We start from the raw sequence: 23,273 nt of genomic DNA, 5'->3' as shown, positions 1-23,273 counted from the left end.
AGGTATGATATGCCACCAACTGAGTAGACTCTATTCTAATTTATATTTCAGTGGTAAACAGACAGATTTTCAAACTGCTCAGATCACCCAATTGGAATAGAAATTTCTAAAGCCCTCATAACCCTAAATTGTCAACTGAGACAAGGTCGTTGCCGGACTACTCAATATTTTTAAAAATCTGAACATATATTTCAGTGCCTAAAAATTGAGAAGTGACCTCTTTGAAACGCAGGCATTAAAGTTGTATTTGGTCTCTTATTGTTGAGGGAACAAACTGACGAAATGGGACAAATCCAGACCTTAGTAGGGCAGATGTGGGAGTTTTCAGCTGTAAATTACTATAGTTTCATGAAAATCTCTTCCTAGTTTTTTCTGAGTTCACTCAGAGAAAAGATGATAAAGTAGCTATGACTTCAGACATGACAGTTCTTTCTACTTATTATATTACATTTCCATGCAGCCAGTATTTATTGCTTGAATCTTACAAAATCTTGGATAAAAAACATCAACTTTAATAAATCTAAATTTTAAATGACACTGTCATTTCACAAATAATGTTTTGTATCCATTTTCTTTAACTATCTTTATTCAACTCTGAAGGTTAAAAACCTCACGGAGGAGATGGCAGTCCTGGATGAGACCATTGCTAAACTGACAAAGGAAAAGAAAGCCCTCCAAGAGGCCCATCAGCAGACCCTGGATGACCTGCAGGCAGAAGAGGACAAAGTGAACACACTGACCAAAGCTAAAACCAAGCTGGAGCAGCAAGTGGATGATGTAGGCACAATAACATATGGAGAGAACAAAACCAGTGTGAAATTAGGCTCTTGTTAGCAGAGAATTTATGGACTTTTTCTGTTTAGCTTGAAGGGTCGCTGGAGCAAGAGAAGAAGATTCGCATGGATCTTGAAAGAGCTAAGAGGAAACTTGAAGGAGATTTGAAACTGGCCCAGGAATCCACAATGGATTTAGAAAATGATAAACAGCAGCTGGAGGAAAAACTGAAGAAGTAGGTATGCTTTGCAGGGGGTATCCTGCAGATACATTTTGTTCCGGCACTAACTATTTTTTTCTTTGTGTGTGAGAAAAGGAAAGACTTTGAAATCAGTCAGTTCCTAAGCAGAATAGAGGATGAGCAAGTCCTGGCCATCCAGTTGCAGAAGAAGATCAAAGAGTTACAGGCAAGTCATAATTTATCTGCTTCAGCCCAAGAGGGAGTTCAGTTTAAAGGAAAGGATTGGTCTTAGTGAACGTGATGTATCAGAGACCCAAATTTCTCTCAATGAGTCTTTGGATATAGCTACCCCAGTTCAGGGAAGTGATGTTCCTTTGCCACCGGAACCCCTGTTGTCAGTGTAGGTCGCATCTATTCTACGGTGTTATGCCAGCAGAACTTTGCCAACAGCCATACTGGTGTTGACTCCAGAACGAAGACACAGTTTTAGTGTTTTCTGTTGTTCTCTAGGCTCGTATTGAGGAACTGGAGGAGGAGATAGAGGCTGAACGTGCCTCTCGAGCAAAAGCAGAGAAGCAGCGGGGTGATCTCTCCAGGGAACTCGAGGAGATCAGTGAGCGTCTGGAAGAAGCTGGTGGTGCCACAGCGGTTCAGATTGAGATGAACAAGAAGCGTGAGGCAGAATTCCAGAAAATGCGCCGAGACCTTGAAGAGGCTACTCTGCAGCATGAAGCCACAGCTGCCGCCCTCCGGAAGAAGCACGCGGACAGCACAGCAGAGCTTGGGGAGCAAATTGACAACCTGCAACGAGTCAAGCAGAAGCTGGAGAAGGAGAAGAGTGAACTAAAGATGGAGATTGATGACCTGGCTAGTAATCTGGAGACTGTCTCCAAAGCCAAGGTACAGAAACAATATACATATGTTTACTGCAGAAAAACAGACTGCACCTTCAGATTTGCACTTTTGTAGTAGTAGTCCTTAATTATAAAGATGAAAAATTCACTGATGTTATTGCTATATCACATACATAATACCATTTTTATTTTACTATTTGCATAATATTCAGTTTTATGAAGCGTGAGGTTTCCTTACTAACTAAGCCCACATGTAGTTTGTCATGACAAAGATCCCAATGATCTCAGAATGCTGGAGAGCCCATGTGTTTAATCCTCTGTTTTTCTCTCCATTCACACAAAGGCAAACCTTGAGAAAATGTGCCGCACTCTGGAAGATCAGCTTAGCGAGATAAGACAAAGGAAGAAGAGCATAAGCGTAGTGATCAATGACCTCAATGCTCAAAGGAGCCGTCTACAGACAGAATCAGGTAAAACATATATGTGTACAACTGTGAGTGCATACAGGAGATGCTGGGATAGGAGGAAATTTCTATCATATGCACAACATCTGATCCACCACAAGAACAGCTATACTGGATCAGACCAAAGGTCTATAGAGGCCAGTATCCTCTATTCTGACAGTGGCCAATGCCAGGTGTCCCAGAGGGAAAGAACAGAACAGGTAATCATCAAGTGATCCATCCCATCACCCATTCCCAGCTTCTGGAAAACAGCCTATTCTGCCTGCCAATCTTGACTAATAGCCACTGATGGACCTATCCTCCATGAATTTATCTAGTTATTGTTTGAACACTGTTATAGTCTTGGCCTTCTCAACATCCCCTGGCAAGGAGTTCCACAGGTTGACTGTGCATTTTGTGTGAAAAAATACTTCCTTTTGTTTGTTTTAAACCTGCTGTATTAATTTGGTGACCCCTAGTTCTTGTGTTATGAGTAGTAAACAACTTTCTTATTTACTTTCTTCACACCAGTCATGATGTTATAGACTTCAATCATATCTGCCCTTAGTTGTCTTTTTTTCCAAGCTGAAATGTCCCAGTCTTATTAGTCTTTCCTCATATGGCAGCCGTTCCATGCCCTTAATAATTTTTGTTGCCCTTTTCTGAACCTTTTCCATTTCCAATATATCTTTTTTGAGATATGGTTCCCAACATTCTGTTTGCTTTTTTGACTGCTGGTTCACATTGAGCAGATGTTTTCTGAGAACTATCCACAGTGACTCCAAGAGCTCTTTCTTGAGTGGTAACAGCTAATTTAGACCCCATCATTTTTTATGTATAGTTGGGATTGTTTTCTAATGTGCATTACTTTCCATTTATTAACTTTGAATTTCATCTGCCATTTTGTTACCAGTCACCCAGTTTTAAGAGATCCCTTTGTAGTTCTTTGCAGTCTGCCTGTTTTGTATCATCTGCAAATTTTGCCACCTCACTGTTTACCCCTTTTTCCAGATCATTTAAAATATATTGAATAGGACTGAGTTCAGTACAGACCCCTGGGGGACACCACTATTTACCTCTCTCCATCTTGAGAACTGACCATTTATTCCTTCCCTTTTCCCCTATCTTTTAACAAGTAACAAATCCATGAGAGGACCTTCCCTCTTATCACTACTGTTTACTATGTTTAAGAGCCTTTGGTGAGGGACCTTGTCAAAGGCTTTCTGAAAATCTAAATACACTATATCCACTGGCTCCCCCTTGTCCACATGCTTGTTGACGCGCTCAAAGAATTCTACTAGATTGGTGAGGCATGATTTCCCTTTACAAAAAACATGTTCACTCTTCCACAACAAATCATATTAATCTATCAGAAGGGTAGCCGTGTTAGTGTGGATCTGTAAAAAGCGACAAAAAGTCCTGTGGTACCTTATAGACTAACAGATGTTTAGGCCCCTTGGAGCTCCAGTACCCTTTTGTAAGCCTTTGACAAGGCTCTAGAAGACCCTCTTAAATTAATCTGTTTTAAAATAAATTACTTTATTATGTTCACTTAATTGCCATTTAATATAATCTATCTGGAATCTTTCTTAGGTGAATTTGCACGCCAGGTAGAGGAAAAAGATGCTTTGATTTCTCAGCTCTCAAGAGGTAAACAGGCATTTACCCAACAGATTGAGGAACTGAAGAGGCATCTAGAGGAGGAGATAAAGGTGAGGATTTTTCCAATAGCCTTTTCTGTGAAGCTGGATTCTTGTTGTGAGCAAGATACTTTAACCTCAAATGAAATCATAGCACCCTAGAGAATAGAGGGGGGAAAGGTCCTGTAGGTCACCTAACCCAGCCCCTGCAAATGCAGGATTGTTCCCTACATTATATTTATGAATGCTTTCATAGAGTCACAGAGTTTCAGGCCTGAAAGGACCACTGGATCATTTAATCTGTCCTGTATATCAGAGGACCCCAACACAAATCAGCAACCACATACTAAGCCCATCATCCAAAATTATACTGAAGTGTTACAACCCTCTGAAGACTAAACTATTTTGTGCCATAGACAGAGAATAAGCGAGATCAAGGTGCATTAATGCCTGAGGCACCTGTAATTATCAAAACCCAGCATAAAGTTTATCATCCATCGAATCTAGCACCACTTCCCTGGGATAGCTTTCCACAGCCTTCAGAGTTCACTGTCAGGAAGATTCCCAGGATATATAGTTACATCACTGTGCTATTCCTGTTGTATCTCCAGGCTAAGAATGCACTGGCCCACGCCTTGCAGTCTGCTCGCCATGACTGCGACTTGCTCCGGGAGCAATATGAGGAGGAGCAGGAAGCCAAGGGTGAGCTGCAACGTGCCCTGTCCAAGGCCAACAGCGAAGTTGCCCAGTGGAGAACTAAATATGAGACAGACGCCATTCAGCGCACAGAGGAACTAGAAGATGCCAAGTATGTGCTGGGGTGGAGGACTGGAAGAGGCCAAGAACTAATGGGGAAGATGTGAAGAGGCCAGTGATATGCTCAGGATGGGACTGGAAGAGGCCAAGGATGTGCTTGGGGAGGGTGATTAGAGGAGATGCAGTATATCCATTTAGTGGTATGAGCTGGAAAATGGCAAATATGTACATTATGTTTAGAAAGACTAAGAGAGGCCCCATATTCTGTCGATAATGTGTGTGAGCTGATGGCAGATGGATTATCAGAGACATTGTACTGTATATGAATTGGATTAGAGTGACTGAGAAAGGGGTCTCTGCCCAGAAGAGGTGACACAATTTGCTTCCATATTGCTCACTAAATGGGAGCTAAATTTACTCACGTAAATGGGAGCTGAATTACAATCTTCCAGGAAGAAGCTTGCCCAGCGTCTGCAGGGATGCTGAAGAACATGTCGAAGCTGTGAATTCCAAATGGTGCTTCTCTTGAAAAGACAAAGCAGAGGCTGCAGAATGAAGTGGAGGACCTGATGATTGATGTGGAAAGATCTATGCTGCCTGTGCAGCTCTGGATAAGAAGCAGAAGAATTTGATAAGGTATTTCAGCCTTGTGGGTGTTGGATGGACATCCTCTAGTTATCGCTGTTGCTTAGACTAAGGTCTTGTTGTTCTTCAGGTTCTGGCAGAATGGAAGCAGAATACGAGGAAACGCAGGCAGAACTGGAAGCTTCCCAGAAGGAGTCATCGCTCTCCTCAGCACGGAGCTGTTTAAGATGAGAATTCTTATGAGGAAACCTTGGATCAACTTGAAACTCTGAAGCGCGAGAACAAAAACTTGCAGCGTAAGTCCCTGGATTTCTTCTCCTAACATGGGCCTTCTGGAAAGCTTGTTAACACTCTAAAGTGAATCTGTCTGTGCCGGTGGCATTTCTAAGAAGCCTCTCTCTCTTTGGGCCCTTTGTCTGACTATGTTATTTGTCTGTAATCCAACAGAGGAGATTTCTGACCTCACGGAGCAGATTGCAGAGGGGGGAAAGACCATCCATGAGCTGGAGAAAGTGAAGAAGCAGATTGAGCAAGAGAAATCAGAAATCCAGTCTGCTCTAGAGGAAGCTGAGGTACACACACCATTAGTCACTGTTTTACAAAGAGAAAGTCAGAAAACCTTGGAGCTGTATTCTATTGTAAACATAGTGGGATAATTCACAGAGACAGGAGGACAGCTCATGCTGTGCTGGAAGCTATGTGCTCAGTGTCCATACTACCCACAGCACTACATTCCACTCTGTGGGAGCATTTAATACTTTATTTGGAAGGAAAAAACTATTTATGTCCCTTTATTGACCCTTCACTTGCTCTTGTTAAGGCTTCACTAGAACATGAAGAGGGCAAAATTCTCCGCATCCAACTTGAGCTGAACCAGGTAAAGTCTGAAATTGACAGGAAGATTGCTGAGAAAGATGAAGAAATTGATCAGCTGAAGAGAAACCATATCAGAGTTGTGGAGTCCATGCAGAGCACCCTGGATGCTGAGATCAGGAGCAGAAACGAAGCCATTAGGCTAAAGAAGAAGATGGAAGGGGATCTGAATGAAATGGAGATCCAGCTGAGCCATGCCAACCGCCTGGCTGCAGAGGCACAGAAGAACCTGCGAAACACACAAGGAGTGCTCAAGGTACAGTAAGCCACACATACCTAGCGCTATAGCTCAACTGGTCTTTTCAGCATGCCAAGGAGTCTGCGCCTCCAGGTAATTTCTCTCACTTGTTTTACAGGACACCCAGATACACTTGGATGATGCTCTCCGAAGCCAAGAAGACCTGAAGGAGCAGGTGGCCATGGTTGAGCGCAGAGCTAACCTGATGCTGGCTGAAATTGAGGAGCTGAGGTCAGCTCTGGAACAGACAGAGAGGGCCAGGAAAGTGGCTGAACAGGAGCTTCTGGATGCAAGTGAACGAGTGCAGCTCCTGCACACCCAGGTCATGGTCTAGTGTGAAAAGAAATCATAGAATCATAGACTATCAGGGTTGGAAGGTTCCTAGGAGGGCATCTAATCCAAAGCAGGACCAACCCCAACTAAATCATCCCAGCCAGGGCCTGGCAAGCCTGACCTTAAAAACCTCTAAGGATGGAGATTCTACCACCTCCCTAGGTAACCCATTCCAGTGCTTCACCACCCTCCCAGTGAAATTGTGTTTCCTCATATCCAATCTAGACCTCTCCCACTGCAACTTGAGACCATTACTCCTTGTTCTGTCATCTGCTTCCACTGAGAACAGTCTAGAGCCATCGTCTTTGGGACCCCCTTTCAGGTAGTGGAAAGCAGCTATCAAATCCCCTCCACCCCTTCTTCTCTTCTGCAGATTAAACAATTCCAGTTCCCTCAGCGTCTCCTCATAAATCATGTGCTCCAGCGCCCTAATCATTTTTCTTGCCTTCTGCTGGACTTTTTCCAATTTTTCCACATCCTTCATGTAGTATGGGGCCCAAAACTGGACACAATACTCCAGATGTGGCCTCATCAATGCCGAATAGAGGGGAATGATCATGTCCCTCAATCTGCTGGCAATGCTCCTACTTATACAGCTCAAAATGCCGTTAGGCTTTTTGACAACAAGGGCACACTGTTGACTAATATCCAGCTTCTCATCCACCGTAACCCCTAGGTCCTTTTCTGAAGAACTGCTGCCTAGCCACTCAGTCCCTAGTCTGTAGCAGTGCATGGGATTCTTCCATCCTAAGTGCAGGACCCTGCACTTGTCCTCATTGAATCACATCAGATTTCTTTTGGCCCAATCCTCTAATTTGTGTAGGTCCCTGTGTATCCTGTCCCTACCCTCCAGCCTATTGACCACTCCTCCCAGTTTGGTGTCATCTGCAAACTTGTTCAGGATGCTGACCACACCATCCTTCAGATCATTAATGAAGATATTGAACAAAACCGGCCCCAGAACCAACCCTTGGGGCACTCTGCTTGATACCTGCTGCCAACTAGACATGGAGCCATTGATCACTGCCCGTTGAGCCCGACACTCTAGCCAGCTTTTTATCCATCTTATAGATGACAATATCCACAAACCCCTACGCAGGAGATTGCTATGTACGTACCCTGCTCCAAAGAGCTGTGCTAGGGAATGTTTAGAAGATTTTTGTTCCTGAAATGGACTTTATGATAATGTCAATAGGATGGACTTTTGTTAAACAGAAAGCTAGAAGCTGCAAGGCCATCCTTGGTTTTCTTCATGTTGCTATGTTGAATATGACACAGGGATGATGAAGATTATAATTGCAGTGATGTGATGGAGCAGGGCAAGTGTCTCAGAGGCTCTGGAAGTGGCTTTCCTGCCTCCTATACAGTTTCAGTCATTGGATACTTAAGTAATCTCTGCCATCCCCTGGGATTCAGGAAGTATTTCTACACAGTGATTATTTTGTTTTGGAATGGACCAGATTTACAACAATTGGCAAACAGGGTTTGTCACAGACTATGGGGGTAATGTTAGTGAGAGCCCTTAAAATATTCACAGCACATCACTAACTAGCTGTCAGTGTTCTGCAGCAATGATACATTTAAAGGAGAGTTCTGCTGCAGAACAATGTTAATAGCAACCTGTACATTAAATACAAATATTCAGTTCATTTTCCAGAGTCAATATTTTGGGACTAACTGTAAAAACGTCTTGTCTATTGTTAAACAGAACACCAGCCTGATCAACACGAAGAAGAAGTTGGAAACAGACATTTCCCAAATCCAGAGTGAAATGGAAGAGACAATTCAGGAAGCACGTAACGCAGAAGAGAAGGCCAAGAAGGCAATCACTGATGTGAGTTGAACTCACCTTTCTTTGGAGAACATGGTCATGTTTGCACCTGAAATGGCTGGTTTTCTGGATCAGTTTCCTTTCTTTACTCACTAGGCGGCCATGATGGCGGAGGAGCTGAAGAAGGAGCAGGACACCAGCGCCCACCTGGAGAGGATGAAGAAAAACCTGGACCAGACGGTGAAGGACCTGCAGCTCCGTCTGGATGAGGCAGAGCAGCTAGCACTGAAGGGTGGCAAGAAGCAAATCCAGAAACTGGAGGCCAGAGTGCGTATTCCTCATATTTGTGCATTTAGGAGCATTTCCTATGTCCACTCACAGTGAAACGCAACAATCCATTTCTCATTTCAGGTGCGTGAGTTGGAAGGTGAGGTTGACAATGAGCAGAAACGCAGCGCTGATGCTATCAAGGGTGTTCGCAAGTATGAGAGAAGAGTAAAGGAACTGACCTATCAGGTAAGGAGGGAGGCCCTTTGTGCTGTCACATCCTTTTTTCATGTAAACCTGCAGGGGATAATTTTATTTTATCATATGGGCAAATGAACTCACCTCTTTCCTGCTTTATTAACTGCTTTCAGTCTGAGGAAGACCGGAAGAATATTCTCAGGCTTCAGGATCTGGTTGATAAACTACAACTGAAAGTGAAATCTTACAAGAGACAAGCTGAGGAGTCTGTAAGTATCAGTTGGAGGAGGGAAGATAGTTACCTGCTAACGAGGTGGGAATTGTACTAACTAGCATAGAGTGTGTGGCAGGTATCATAGGTTCAGGGAGGCTAAGCCTCCCCAAACAGGCAGGCATGGCCCTGCCCATGCTCAGCCCCAAGGCTCCTTCCTGCCTCTCACTCTTCTCCCCTGGCCCCAGCCCAGGCTGCTCCTCTTCCCTGAAGCAGCCTGGGACTCAGGGCGGGCTGGCCACGACGGGGTGACCGGTGGCCTGGGCCGGGTGATGTGGTGGGACTCGGGGTGGCTGGGATGGAGCCAGGGGCTAGCCTCCCCAAATGGGAGGCTCACGTGCCACCCATGCTAACTAGTGGATATAAAAAATTATGAAGTTGTACAGGAGAACAAGGTTTAAGTATCAACAGAAGCTTGATAATTCATGCTTATATCTGAGGAACTAATTATTGAAAGAGTAAGCAAAGAAACAATAAAAAATCATAAAAGAATAATATATATAAGTACATTTGATAAGCATAGTTTATTTGTCAGTGTTTAGGTTCATATTTCATAGTACATTATATGGAGGATTTAATAAATAAGAAAACTGAGCAATATAAGAATTCTACAGCATTTTGCAATTAAATTTTTGCTGAAAGTGGAGAAATGTTGCTGTTTTATGTATATGCCAGTTAGGGACCAGTGCCTAAATCAGCAATCACTGACTCGTGCAGATGAAAACCATATGTGCTAGGTACATGCATTTTTTTTCATCTCTCCCCAAAACAGCTCTCATCTCATTGCAAATTTCTTCAGCTACTCCGTAACTTTTCAAAATCTTCTCAACCTTGGAAAAGTTCTAGAATGCAAAGTTACAGAGCTCCTTTACCCTTTTGCTATTGTGCAACTTTTCCAACGTTGAGAACATTTTGAAAGGTTACCTAGTGGGAAAAGGAAAAAGAAAACAAAGGACAAATGAAACATCATTCATTCGATCACAATCATTTTGCAAAAGGGAAAAAGGGAAGAAAATGGATAGGATGGAGTGAAACAGTTTGAAATTCAAAATTTTGAAATTTTCAGTTTCAATGAAAAGCTATTTTGAAAGGTATCTGTGAAATAATTTGTTTAGAAAAAAGACTATTTTTCATTAAAATGAAAAAAATTCTAGCAACTCTACTGAAGACTTTGCTTAGCTCTACTAATAACTCAATCGCAGTTGCACAAAAAATCTTCCAGAGTAGGCATGTGCCTAGGCCACCATGAGGCAGATTCTACTTGCTGGGTTTGTGGAGGGTAGTTTAAAAATAACAAAAAGTGCTAAATGATTGGAAGTGCACACCTGAGTCAGCTGGAATCTCAACTGCCAAGGTTGTTAGCATGGCCTGATGAGGCCTTGCCTCTGCGAACATGCTCCTTGGGTTGCCTGCCCCAGACCCAGTACAGATAAGGATGTCTGGTCTTGAGGATGGGACAATTTGCAAGAGGGAAATTGTGAGTGTCTCATTACTCACCAACTCCTCCAAATCCCTGCCTTCACCTCAGGGGCAGCAGGATAATAACGTTAAGCAGAATGGAGGATCCCATGATTTAAGCTTTCTGTGAATTTTTTCATCATTCCACAATTTTATGCAAATTCTCAGTTTTCATTCCAAACCAAGAATCAAATTTCATTTTCCTCTGCAAAGATCCATCCTTCATAAGAAAGAGCATTATGCTGCTTCCTTGGTAACCCAGACAGCTGCCTGAGGATAGTTAGGGACTGAGAGAGGAGCTGCCTGGCTGGAAGAGAAGGAAGGAAGTAGGGATCTGCCTGATCTGAGTCTATGCTGCCTGACTGGGAGAGAGAAGAGGGAAAATGAGTGGGAGGCAAGTGCCTTCTCTGTGAGGATCTGATCCAAACCTCACTGGAATTACTGGAAAGGCTCCAGTTAACTTCAATGGACTTTGGATCAGGATCTTAGGGAGGAATAGGATTGTGACAGAATGAGAAATTCCTACTTTTCTCTTGCAACTGCACCTCATTTTCTCATTCTGTTCAGGGCAATCTTACTCTTTGAACCATAATGGTTCAAAGTACCTAGACTGCCAATCAAAAGATCACTTTCATACATTGCAGTTGTGTGCATGCAATACATGGCATATCTGACTCGGTGGAGCTCAGTATTCAAATGGTAGATTAATGGTGTGGATGCAACAATAACTCTCCATGCTGCTCACTGAAACACACTGTGTGATCAAGGCTGTGTCTCCTGGAACTCAGCTTCAGGGTGGATGCACTCTTGTTGGCGCTACAATGTAATGAAAGGTGGTTTGTTCATTGTCCAATCCTGAACTCGGAGCATACAAACTGCAAACCTAAAACTGTCTCCTGAAAGGCTCACAAGCGAGAATGGATGGCACTTCTCTTCTGGATTTTTGTCATTTCCTTGTCCCTCAGTGAATAGACTTCTAGTAGCAATTACATGTGCAACATCATTCTACATTTAAAAAGGATTTCACCTTGCTTTTAATGAATTTTCTAACTTAGAAAATGGTGAGTGTGAGAAGGTCTGTACTTGGTTTTCAGATAAGAGATGGCAAGTGAGTGACAGATTAAGCAATTGTATCCCATAAAGTTCCAAATGCAAGAAGAGGGCATCAGTGACCGGGACAAGAACAGTCACATCAAGTGGTCAGAGCAGGTGTTAGACCTAGTGATTAGAAAGCCTAGTTGGTAGCCAGAAATTGGAGCCCAGGGTCAGAGCTGCAGCCAGAGTCCAAATGCCAGAGTCAAGGGTCAGGGACAAAGTCATCAGTCAGGAGTCGGAGTCCAGGGGCAGAACTGGCTTACCTGGCGTGAGGCAAGGTAGGGACAATGTTGGAGCCAAGGCAGGAGTAGGGCAGGAACAAAGCAAGAGCAAGGCTGGGAACAAGGCAGGAGCAGGCGCTACTGCAGCTCTGGGTACATGCTTTGAGCAGTTTTTGAACTGCTGCTGCTGCTGGGTTTAAGAGCCAATCTGCTGAACCTTCCAACCAATCAGGCAGCCTACTATAGGCCACCTGTGCTCATTAAGATTGCCCAGAGACTGGCTCTGCTTTGGGCCCTGCTTCCAGACTGGCTCTGCTACAAGCCCTAATTCCTTTCGAGTGCACTGCCTATGGACCCTGGGCCTGCTTTCTCAGGGTACTGCTGAAAAACTCTTGCAATAGGGCCAGGGTGTGGATGTTCATGCCCATGACCACTAGTTTATTCTATAGCCTTCCCAGTCCACCCCTTACTGGAGCCTTCCCCTAACTTGCCAAGAGTGGAGCGTTCAGGGGACCAAGTACTTTTCCTGTCCGTGGACTGTTATGGATGGCAGTGGGCAGTGAAAGGTCAGAGCGGTTTGCATATGGGTTCTCAATGTAGGGCTTTAAAAGTGTGATGTGAAAGACAGCGTGTATCTTCAAGGACTTGGGCAGCTGTAACCTAAAAGGCATTGGATTCACACGTTGTATAACACTGAAAGGGCTCAGGTATTAGTAGTCTGGCAGATGGGCAGCTAAATTTAAAGTTCTGGGCTGAGAGCCACACGTTGTCCCCTATGACTAGATTTGGGGTGGCCCTGACAGCTTCAGTCAGCATGATATTTATTGGCAGACTGGAAATGTTCCTTGAGCTCCTGGTGCACCGGGTGTAGGTGAGAGGCTTTGTCAGTGAGGTACAACTGTGTGCATAGTAGAAATAGGAGCCAACATTGATTTAAAAATCCACAAAATTTGTTGCAATTGCCATTTAACTTGTCATACAGGGGGAAGTTGCTCTCTTGGAGAGTTGGGGTTGGAGCTGAAGACAGCACAGATTGAGCTTGCAGGACTGCATGCTAGACCTACAGGGTGGCAAGTTGGTCCTGCAAGGTATTGGGCTCCCATTATCTCACTCAGAGAGATATTGGCCTTTGTGGAATTCATGCTTCCTGTATTAGCTCTAGTTCTTGTATTGTTTTGTGCTGGGCTGCTCAAACTGTCAGTGACTGGAATATGAGCAGTCGCTGCCTAATGGTTAGAGCAAAAGTCAGTTAGGCTACTTCTAGTGGTTAGAAGAGCATTTGCTAGCAAGGAATTGGAGCCCAGGGTCAGAGCCAGAGTCAGAGGTCAGAAATCTGAGCCAAGGGTCCAGGTTACCTGGAGCGAGGCAAGGCAGGAGCAGGGCTGGGAATGAACAGGAGATATCATATATATAGATGACTGCTGTGAGCAACTGCTAAACTGCTGCTGCTGAAGCTGGGCTTAAGAGCAGGTCTGCTGATCCATCCAACCAGTCAGGGTGTGTAGCCAAACAGGCAGCCTACGTTAAGCCAGCTGCATTCATTAAGGTTGCCCAAAGACTGGCTCTACTGCAGGCACTGCTTCCAGAGTGGATCTGTTGCAGGCCCTGATTCCTGACAAACGGCAACTGTCAGCACTTTGGTTTTCACAACTCTCTCTCCATCCTCAGGAGGAACTATCCAATGTCAACCTCACCAAGTTCCGCAAGATCCAGCACGAGCTGGAAGAGGCTGAGGAGCGGGCTGACATTGCGGAGTCCCAGGTTAACAAACTGCGGGTGAAGAGCCGCGAGATTCACAGGAAGATTGAAGGAGAAGAGTGAGGATGTCACCATGGTACAAAGTGACTGAAGAAACGCACAAAATGTGAATCTCTCTGTCACTTTGTTGTATTTATTGGTTATTCTGTCCTCACTGTTTAGGAAATAAAGATTGTAGAGACCTTTGCATACAAAGAACTAGTAGAGGCTTTTGTTTTTTACAGATTAACTTTGGGGTCTTATTGAGGTTTGTGCACTATTGAATGATTAATTTTAACTCGTCCTTTGCATGCATCCATTACAACACAGTCTTTAATTACCTGATCACATAGTATTTCTTCATTATACATTATAAAATTATTAGCTGAGAGGAAAAATAGTGTTAAACGTGACACAAAGATTGAGAAAGTAAGTGCTCAAGAGTAAGAAATGCCAAATGTTAATGTTGAAAGTTCAGCCTAAACCCTATTCTATTCTATTCAGGTTTTTATACCATCCTCATCATCGTGGTATCTGAGCACCTTCCAGTAGAGTATTAAGTAATGTGATTAACAATTCTCACATGTGGTTTGTTCTTTCTCTCAGCTTCTCTCCAGGAAGGAATTGTTGTGCAAAGGAGTGTTTACTTTTGGTAGGGTTTTTTGTTGGTGGTGTTTTTACATTAGGTAAAACAGGTTGGAGAAGTGCCTCTGGCACTTGGAATGGAAGTTGGGGATGTGTGTGAAGGTGCTTAGTTCATTGGGGAGTTTGTTCCACAGTCTGGGACCAGCATTCCTCCAGGAGTTCTCAAGACCAAACGTGCCCAGTTTTTTTAACCTTTTGTCACAAATCAGATTTTCTAAATCTTTTATATTTTTTGTTGCTCTCTTCTGCATTCTTTCCAATTTGTCCACATCTTTTCTAAAATGTGGCACCCAGAATTGGACACAATACTCCAGCTGAGGCCTCACCTGTGCCAAGAAGAGTGGGACAATTACCTTCCTTATGTATGACACATATGACACACCTGTTATGACACGCCCAGAATATTAGCCTTTTTCTCAACTGCATCACATTGTTGACTCATATTCAATTTGTGATCCACAAGACCCCCCAGATCCTTTTCAGAAGTACTACCACCTAGCCAATTAGTCCCCATTTTGTATTTGTGCGTTTCATTTTTCCTCTCCAAATGAAGTACTTTGTGCTTGCCTTTCTTGAATTTCATCTAGTTGAATCCAGACCAATTATATAATTTGTCAAAGTAGTGCTGAATTCTAATCCTGTCTTCCAAAGATCTTGCAGCCCCTCCCAGTTTGGTGTCATCTGCAAATTCAATAAGTTTGCTTTCCACTCTATTATCCAATCATTAATGAAAATATTGACTAGCACTGGACCCAAGACTGACTCCAATAGATACACCATCTCAGTTTAACACTTAACCACTGATAAGTACCCTCTGAGTGCAGTCTTTCATCCGGCTGTGCACCTACCTTATAGTAATTTCATCTAGACCACATTTCCTTAGTCTGCTTATGAGAATGTAATAGGGGACTGTGACAGAAGCCTAACTAAAATCAAGATACATCATGTTTACTGCTTCTCACCTATCCACTAGGCCAGTGACCCTGTCAAAAATGGAAACCAGGTTGGTTTGGCATGATTAGTTCTTGACAAATCCATGCTGGCTATTCCTTATAACCCTGTTTATCCTCTAGGTGCTTTCAAATTGATTGTTTAATAATTTGTTCCAGTATCTTTCCAGATATTTAAGTTAGGCTGACTGATCTATAATTTCCCAGGTTTTCTTTGTTACCTTTCTTAAAGATAGGTCCTATATTTGTTCTCCAGTCCTCTGTGACTTCACCTGGCCTCCAGGAGTTCACAAAGATAATTATTAACGGTTCCAAAGTTGATTCAGCAACTTTAAACTTTTATTTTTGCCTATTTCGTCTTGCGTTCCTTCCCCCTTGTTAACATTAAACTGTGCTGAGTATCTGGTCACCATTAACATTTTTAGTGAAGACTAAAGCAAAATAGGCATTAAACACATCAGCCTTCTTGATGCCATCTGTTGTCAGTGTTGCTACCTGCTAAGTAGAGAACCTACATTTCTCTTGCTCCTAATATATTTAACAAACATCTTACTGCCTTTTATGTCACTTGCTAAGTATAAATTATTTTGTAGTGTAGCCTTTCGATTTTGTTCCTGCAAGCTTGTGCTCTTCTTTGGTACTCTTCCTTTGCAATTTGTACAGGTTTTCACATTTTGTAGAATTTTTTTATTTTTATTTTCAAGTAACTAAATAGCTCCTGATGGAGTCAGATTGGCCTCTTGCTATTCTTGCTAACTTTCCCTAACATTGAAATAGTTGTATGCAGTGTAGTTGTAGCCGTGTTGGTCCCAGGATATTAGAGAGACAAGGTGGATGAGGTAATATATTTTAATACACCAACTGCTGTTGGTGAGAGAAACAAGCTTTTGAGCCACCCAGAGTCTTTTTCAGCAGATGTGCCTTGAATATTGTCCCTTTGAAAAACTGCCACCTTTCCTGAATTCTTTTATCTCTAAGACTTTCTTCCTTTGGCACCTTACCTACCAGTTCTCTGAGTTTGTTAAAGTCTATTTTTCTAAAGTCCATTGTTCTTTTTCTGCTGCTCTCACTCCTTCCTTTACTTAGAATCATGAAATCCATCATTTCACGGTCACTTCCACCCAAATTGCCTTCCATCTTCAGATTCACTACAATTCCACCCCGTTGCCTAACTACAGAGCCAGGAAAGGACTAGATATGGTAGCATGGAAACATCCATCCTCCAGATCACAGCATAGTAAGACAGCTACAATCAACAGCAAATTCTTTAATGCACTCAGTGTACAAGGAACGTGCAGAAGGTGCTGGCTTTGAAGCAAGAATATGCTGATTTATTATGTCACAGAAGGAGAGTAGGAGCACAAGAAAATGACAAGCATCCATCATTCCTTCTTGAATGTGTTGCTGTCCTAAATGATTTTAGTTAACCCTGGGAGGTAAAGCTAGATATCAGATTTAAAATTGACACAGAAGATATGTAAGTGGGACCTCTGAATCAGTGTAGTGGAATCTGAATAATCCTCCTCAGTTAACACACACTATGTCTATCATAGGGAGTCCAGAAGTGAAGCTTAAAATTAAGAGAGAGTTTCTAGCTAAAACTAAACCTAAAGGTAGGGTACAGATTAGCAGTCCAAAGTGTGTAGTTTTGGAGCTCCACAGATTAACAACTGTTTCACCCAAGAAGGAGTGTAAGAGGAGACTAGTGCTCTCGTTGTAACAAAACCATACTGATGCTTTTGGGGAGAGACTAGCACTGCAGTGCGCCTCACCAAAATTAAAATTAGAATGGAAATTATTCATTACAGTTTTCATGCAGCGCTGGAGAATTTCAATTCTAACGTGACCTGAACAGGAATTAGATCAAAAGCCTAGATGTGGGTTTATACAAGAAATTACAAAGCCCACATCATGTGACAATGGCAAAGAATCACAGAGTCATGTTCTTTTAACACTGAACAAGACATTTTTATTAGAATAAGAAAAAAAACGGAGATCCTCCCTATCTCTCTGATTCACTACAAAGCTTATTCCTAGACTGAGTTGCTAAAATTTTTCATAGCCATATAATAGGATTTTATAGTGAATCCTCCCTTTAAATTCACAACCACAAGTACTATCTCCCCTTTGCAATTGTGTAACAGTCTTGTAGCAACTACAGCAATAGCTGACAGAGAAGAGAAATAGTAGAAAAAATGTCATGTATTTTCAGCTTCTTTTAATGCAATTTAGCAGTCAAGAACAAGATAGAGACACCTACACCAGGTGACCAGCACCAGGTGATGCTGGTTCTGACCACAGGGCAGGGGCTCAGGCGGGTGGCGATGCTGGCTCTGGCCACGGGCCTGGGGCTCGGGCGGGTGGTGACAGTGGCTATGGCCACGGGCTTGGAGCTCAGGCAGGGGTGACGGTGGCTATGGCCATGGGGCAGGGGCTAGGGTGGGTGGTGATGCTGGGTCTGGCCACGGGCCTGGGGCTCAGGTGGGTGGTGACGGTGGCTCTAGCCACAGGGCAGGGGCTCGGGCGGGTGGTGATGCTGGGTCTGAGAAGGGGCAGGGGCTCGGGTGGGTGCTGATGCTGGCTCTGGCCATGAGGCAGTGTGGCTTGGCAGGGGCTGTACTCAGATCAACTTATTTGAGTTCCCTGTCTAAAAGCAAAGTGGGACGTAGGCTGGGACATGTGGGGAGGGGAAAAGTTGAAGACATTAGACGTTCTAGGACTCTGGGTTTCCTGGGAGACTCCTGCAGTTGGGCTTCCTCTCTAGGCCTCTCAATCAGATGCCTGCCTCTCTCATTGCTACTGGCAGGCAGTGACTTCTTCTGTCACATGGCAACTTGAAAAGCAGCACTAAAGGGTGATGCCCCCATCTGCCTCCACTGGGTGGCTACCAATGGGATGGACTGAGTGATGGCTGCCCCTCCAGGATCTTACCAGGCCGAGGCTCACTAGGTCCCATATCGGGCTGCCCTTCCTTGTCCATTAGTGTAACAGGTAATTGCACCTCTCGCAGGACACCATTCAGTGACTCTGCCTCACTCACATGAAGGGGAGCGGCTTTAGGGAACCACAGAGCGACTGATTTTGGAGACAGCAACCCCAGCAAAGTCCCTGCAGCAGGAAAAACACATACTGGGGGAGAAAACAGGGAGAGCCGTCCCTACTGGTGGGAGTGGGTTTCTGCAAATCAGCAATTCCAAGCACGTCAGCTGGGGTGCAACAGGGGTGGCTTGAGGGGAAATGGTGGTCACTCAGAGCAGAGATGGCACAGCAGGAGGGCAAGGGGAAGCTAACTACTAGTCTAACCACAGAGGAAATGTGAAGGAAATGTGGGAATGCAAAAGACTTGCTGAGACTGAAATTTGTCTGGGACACTTTTGTTCATGCCCTGATTTTTGCATGGAAGAAGTTAAAAGCCACACAAGATCTTTGAATATCCCACATGGCTGCATAGCGTCTTGGTTTTATGTCTCACCTGGCAACACAGACATATTTTCGAGGTGTATAATTGCGATCCAGTTTTGTTGTGTTTTGAGCAAGCCACAACTCCCACTCTAAAGCTGGCTAGGTTCAGGAGTAGACATGATGCTGAGCTTCCTCCTCAGCACTTTTGAATGACTTCCATTGTAAGGAAAAAGATTATGAATGAGATGAAGAGGTAGAAACATCTGAGGATAGATAGATAGTAGTGTATTCTGAACCCTGGTGGGTTATAACCGGCATTCTTTCTGCTGTTTATGTAAAAGAGCGCAAGCATATTCTCAAAATGTGTGAATTAATATACTAGTTATTTGCATGAAGCCTCTAGATTTCTGGACCTTCAGCATTAACAGTTATGTGTGTTGACGGAAGAGGGCAGAGGTGGTACAGGCTGTAGGCTCCAAAATGGCTGAGCTGAGCTCTCAGGCCAGTGCAAAAGGGTGGCTCACAGCAGTGCCTCCTCAAGAGCGGCTGACAGGAAAGATGGTGCATCCAAAGCCCTGCCTATACTAACAGACCTGGGAGTGAGGGTATGGAGTGATGTGAGGGGTTGTGCACGTAGTCTTGAATGAAAAACAACCATCAATAAAGGTTGTAAACAGTTTAAGAAAGACAGACATGAAAAACAGATTGAAAAAAGGGCTAAGCATCATGGCAAGTCTTCAGTGGGAGCCTTCACATTCCTATGTGACATCTGTTTGTGACCTTGCTCCCTACAGATCAGACTATACACTGACGAGAACACAGGAGATGCCACGATAGCATAGTTGGATACAACGGAGACACACCATGTGCAGTGAGGTGAAAGTCTTGGGAGAACAAGAGCACTGCTTTCATTCTGAGTTTAGTTTCAGAGAGACAGAATGAAGACAGGAGAAGAGATTAGCCATGACTGATGAGTTGATTATATGTCACCCCCTTTATTGAGTAATATGAGCACCTAGGATGTGATACCATTCCATGGCTGGTCTCTGCAATGCAACTCACTACTCAGGGCTGGTCTACACTAGGGGGGGAATCGATCTAAGATACGCAGCTTCAGCTACATGAATAGCATAGCTGAAGTTGAAGTATCTTAGATCGAGTTTCCTACCGTCCTCATGGCGTGGGATCGACGTCCACGGCTCCCCGTCCACTCCGCTACCGCTGTTCGCGTTGGAGGAGTTCTGGAGTCGACAGGAGCTCGTTCGGGGATCGATATATCGTGTCTAGATGAGACATGATATATCGATCCCCGAGAAATCGATTGCTACCTGCCAATATGGCTGGTAGTGAAGACGTAGTCTCAGACTAACACCTAAAAAGTGAGGAACGATATTTGGAATTAAAAATAAAGTTACTGTCACCCTTCAATGTGTTTGCAAGTGGCTCCCAAATACAGCTGGGCAAAATGTTTCTACCCAAACGGGTGTTTTTTGGAACAAAAATGCAGCTTCTTTGATTCCAAACATTTTGTGAATTCATGCAGATTTTGCTGAATTGATTTGGTCAAAAGAAACCCTTAAAAATCAGAAATGTTTTGATTTGATGTTTTCTAAACAAAAGGTTTAAATTTGTTGTTTCATATTTTTCTTAAACTGTATTTTGAAAAATTAAAAAATGTTTATAAAGCTCAAAATCTACACAAAACATTCTTCTTCTTATTATTATTATTATTTAAATATCTGTTTGCGACACCAGGCATGTACTCGGGTGGCTAGCTCTCCCTGCCGCTTGGCTGCCACAGCTACAACTAACCACTGCTCTGATTAGTGCATTAGCCGAGCTAGTGTGGATATATTGCCTCAAGCTGGAATAGAATTTGTAGCTCCAGCTCAAAGTGTAGATATACTGTTTTCATTTCCGGGATCAGGACTGTTCTAAATCTCTCTCTCTTTGCTTTATTGCAGGATTTTCCAGACCACAGTTGCCAAAAGTCTATATTATTATAATAATAATAATTAATAATAAACCATTTAATCTCTACTGAGCTCTATGACACAGAAATCTAAAGTGTCACATAGTAAGTCAGTGGCCCAGCCAGAACTAGAAGCCAGCAGTCCCAACAGTGCCCTGCTCTAACTACTACAGAGCACTTCCTCTTCAAATTCCCAGTCATAATATTTATAGGAGATTTATTCACATAGCTAGTAAGACAACAAATATTTCTATATATATCCATATCTTATATGAATGACAATCATGCTCTGAGTCAAGTTTGCCAAACAATACTTTGCCAAAAATGTCTTGACCTAAGAAAGAGGAGGAGGCTGCTACATGTGCAGATAAGACCCTATATAAGTGCCCCTAGGATGAATCTGCCTTGTCCTTGCACAGAAAGCTTCAAGGTAAGTGTATGACGGGATCTGAGCTTGCAGAGAGGAGAAAGTACCCCTGCATTCCACACATCCCACTGCATTCCTGCTGCTGCTAGCACTCATTTCCAGGAGGGATTGTCTCTTTCATCAAGGCTTTTAAATCCATTTTTTGAGTCATCTATACATTTTCAGTCTCCAATTTATCACTGGAGTTTCATGCAGCAATAAGAAAGGAATTTCTATTTCTATTTTAGAATATTGACCAGTTTCCAGCCTGCATACTATCCATCTGGTATCACGAAAGAGGTAAGATCCTGATTTACTAATTCCCAGAGGATGGTGAGTACCCTCTAGGGTGGGATTTCTATATAGCTCAGTAGGCAATCATTGTATCCCCTAATATCTATGCCCATTGTGTAAATGCACTGTATATTGTTCCTGGGCTCTGTTGCCCATGACAGGTAGATCTCCAAAGTGGCTGGACTTGAAGCCACTCACCACTAATGCTGAATCAGCAAGTGCCCTCTCTGAAATACCTCTCCTGAATACACACATCATAACATAATTGTACACAGAGAGCTCCAACACCCCAGCTCATAGGTCCCTAATAAAGCAGGACAGAGTGGCCCAACAGAGGAGACCCACTAGGGGACAGAATCTAATTACTTGTCCATAGAATAAATCTATTCTTTTAATGAGCATGCATCCAGAATTTGCTTTTCCCCCACACTCCAATCATAACTGACAATTATTGTGCCCCATCTGAAAGAAACACACATTTCTCTGGTAAATGCTAATCAAGATTTCATCTCTTACTGCGCAGAGTAGCTTAGTGAGTGGCACTTAGGGCATGGCTACACTTGCAGATGTAGAGCGGTTTGAGTTAAACCAGCCTTCGGAGAGTGCAGTAGGGAAAGCGCTGCAGTCTGTCCACTCTGACAGCTTCAAGCACACTGGCGTGGCCACATTTGCGGCTCTTGCAGTGGCATTGGGAGCTGTGTATTATGGGCAGCTATCCCAGCATGCAAGTGACAGTAATGTGCTTTTCAAATGGGGTGGGGTGTGAGGGAGTGTGTTGTGTGTATGTGGGGGGAGAGAGAGTGGGTTTTTGGGGGGCTGAGAGTATGTCAGCATGCTGTCTTGTAAGTTCAGACAGCAGCAGATCCCCTTCCCCCTCCCCCGCCTCTCTCACACACAGCATTACACACTAATGGTTGCTTTGTCTCTGAGCAGACAAGCATCCGACTGTCAGAAACGGAGCTTTGAAAGGGCATATCCGCATTCCTGCAGCAATTCAAAAACAATGACAAGAGTGGCCACTTGACTTAAGGGGATTATGGGATGTTTCCAGAGCCAATCAGCGTGCAGTAATACAACACCCCGTTCACACTGGCACCACGGCGCTCCAGCAGAGGTGCAGCAAGTGTTATTCCACTCGCTGAGGTGGAGTACCAGCAGCGCTGTAGGTGTGGAATCAGAGCGCTCTACATGCCTTCCCAGTGTGGACAGGTAGTGAGCTAGTGTGCTTTATTGCACACTAACTTGCAAGTGTAGCCAAGCCCTGAGATGCCATGTGTGAAAATGCCCTCAGAAGAGGGTTTCAGGCAGTGTTTAAGGCAGCTGGTGGCCCTTTCACACTGACTCCTTGACCAGTCTGACCCAGTAGCATAGCTGGGGGGGGAGTGGCCGCTGCCCCACTGAGCCCAAGTGGTGCCTTTATAATTTTTTGGCACCTTTTTAACTTTTACTCTGAATGTGAAGGGGGGGGGCTGACATATCGCTGCGGGGCTTGTATTCACCGGGAGGTGCTCTGGGTCTTCAGCAGCACTTCAGCGGCAGGTCCTTCAGTGTCGCTGAAGACCTGGAGCGAGTGAGGGACCTGCCACCAAAGTGCCCACTGAAGACCCGGAGCGCTACGCATTGAATACAAGTGCCACAGTGGGTGCCGCCTTTTTTATGTCCACCCTCCCCCTCTTGCCAAGTTCACTCCACCTGGCTATACCACTGGTCTGACAGTGCCACTAATGAACCAGATAGTTCTTATATAGTTAAGTAAGGAAACGGTAAAAGGAATAATGGCAAATAAAGGCATATTGATAATATTTGGTTAACTGGAGAGGGAGAGACAGACAGACAGACAGAGCTTAAATTACATGAGAACCCAGTGCTTAATTCTCTAATGCCGGAAAATTCTTTATCAAAAGCACTG

At 43.9% G+C, this 23,273-nt stretch overlaps 1 pseudogene; it reads left to right on the top strand.

The window, feature by feature from the left end:
• Positions 1–13,914, top strand: part of LOC115635479 — a 34,409-nt pseudogene extending 20,495 nt beyond the window's left edge.
• The last annotated feature ends 9,359 nt before the right edge of the window (positions 13,915–23,273 follow it).

Source organism: Gopherus evgoodei, chromosome 15 (genome assembly GCF_007399415.2).
Source record: "Gopherus evgoodei ecotype Sinaloan lineage chromosome 15, rGopEvg1_v1.p, whole genome shotgun sequence".
NCBI classification, from domain to species: domain Eukaryota; kingdom Metazoa; phylum Chordata; order Testudines; family Testudinidae; genus Gopherus; species Gopherus evgoodei.
This window is presented reverse-complemented; position numbering and strand designations above follow the sequence as displayed.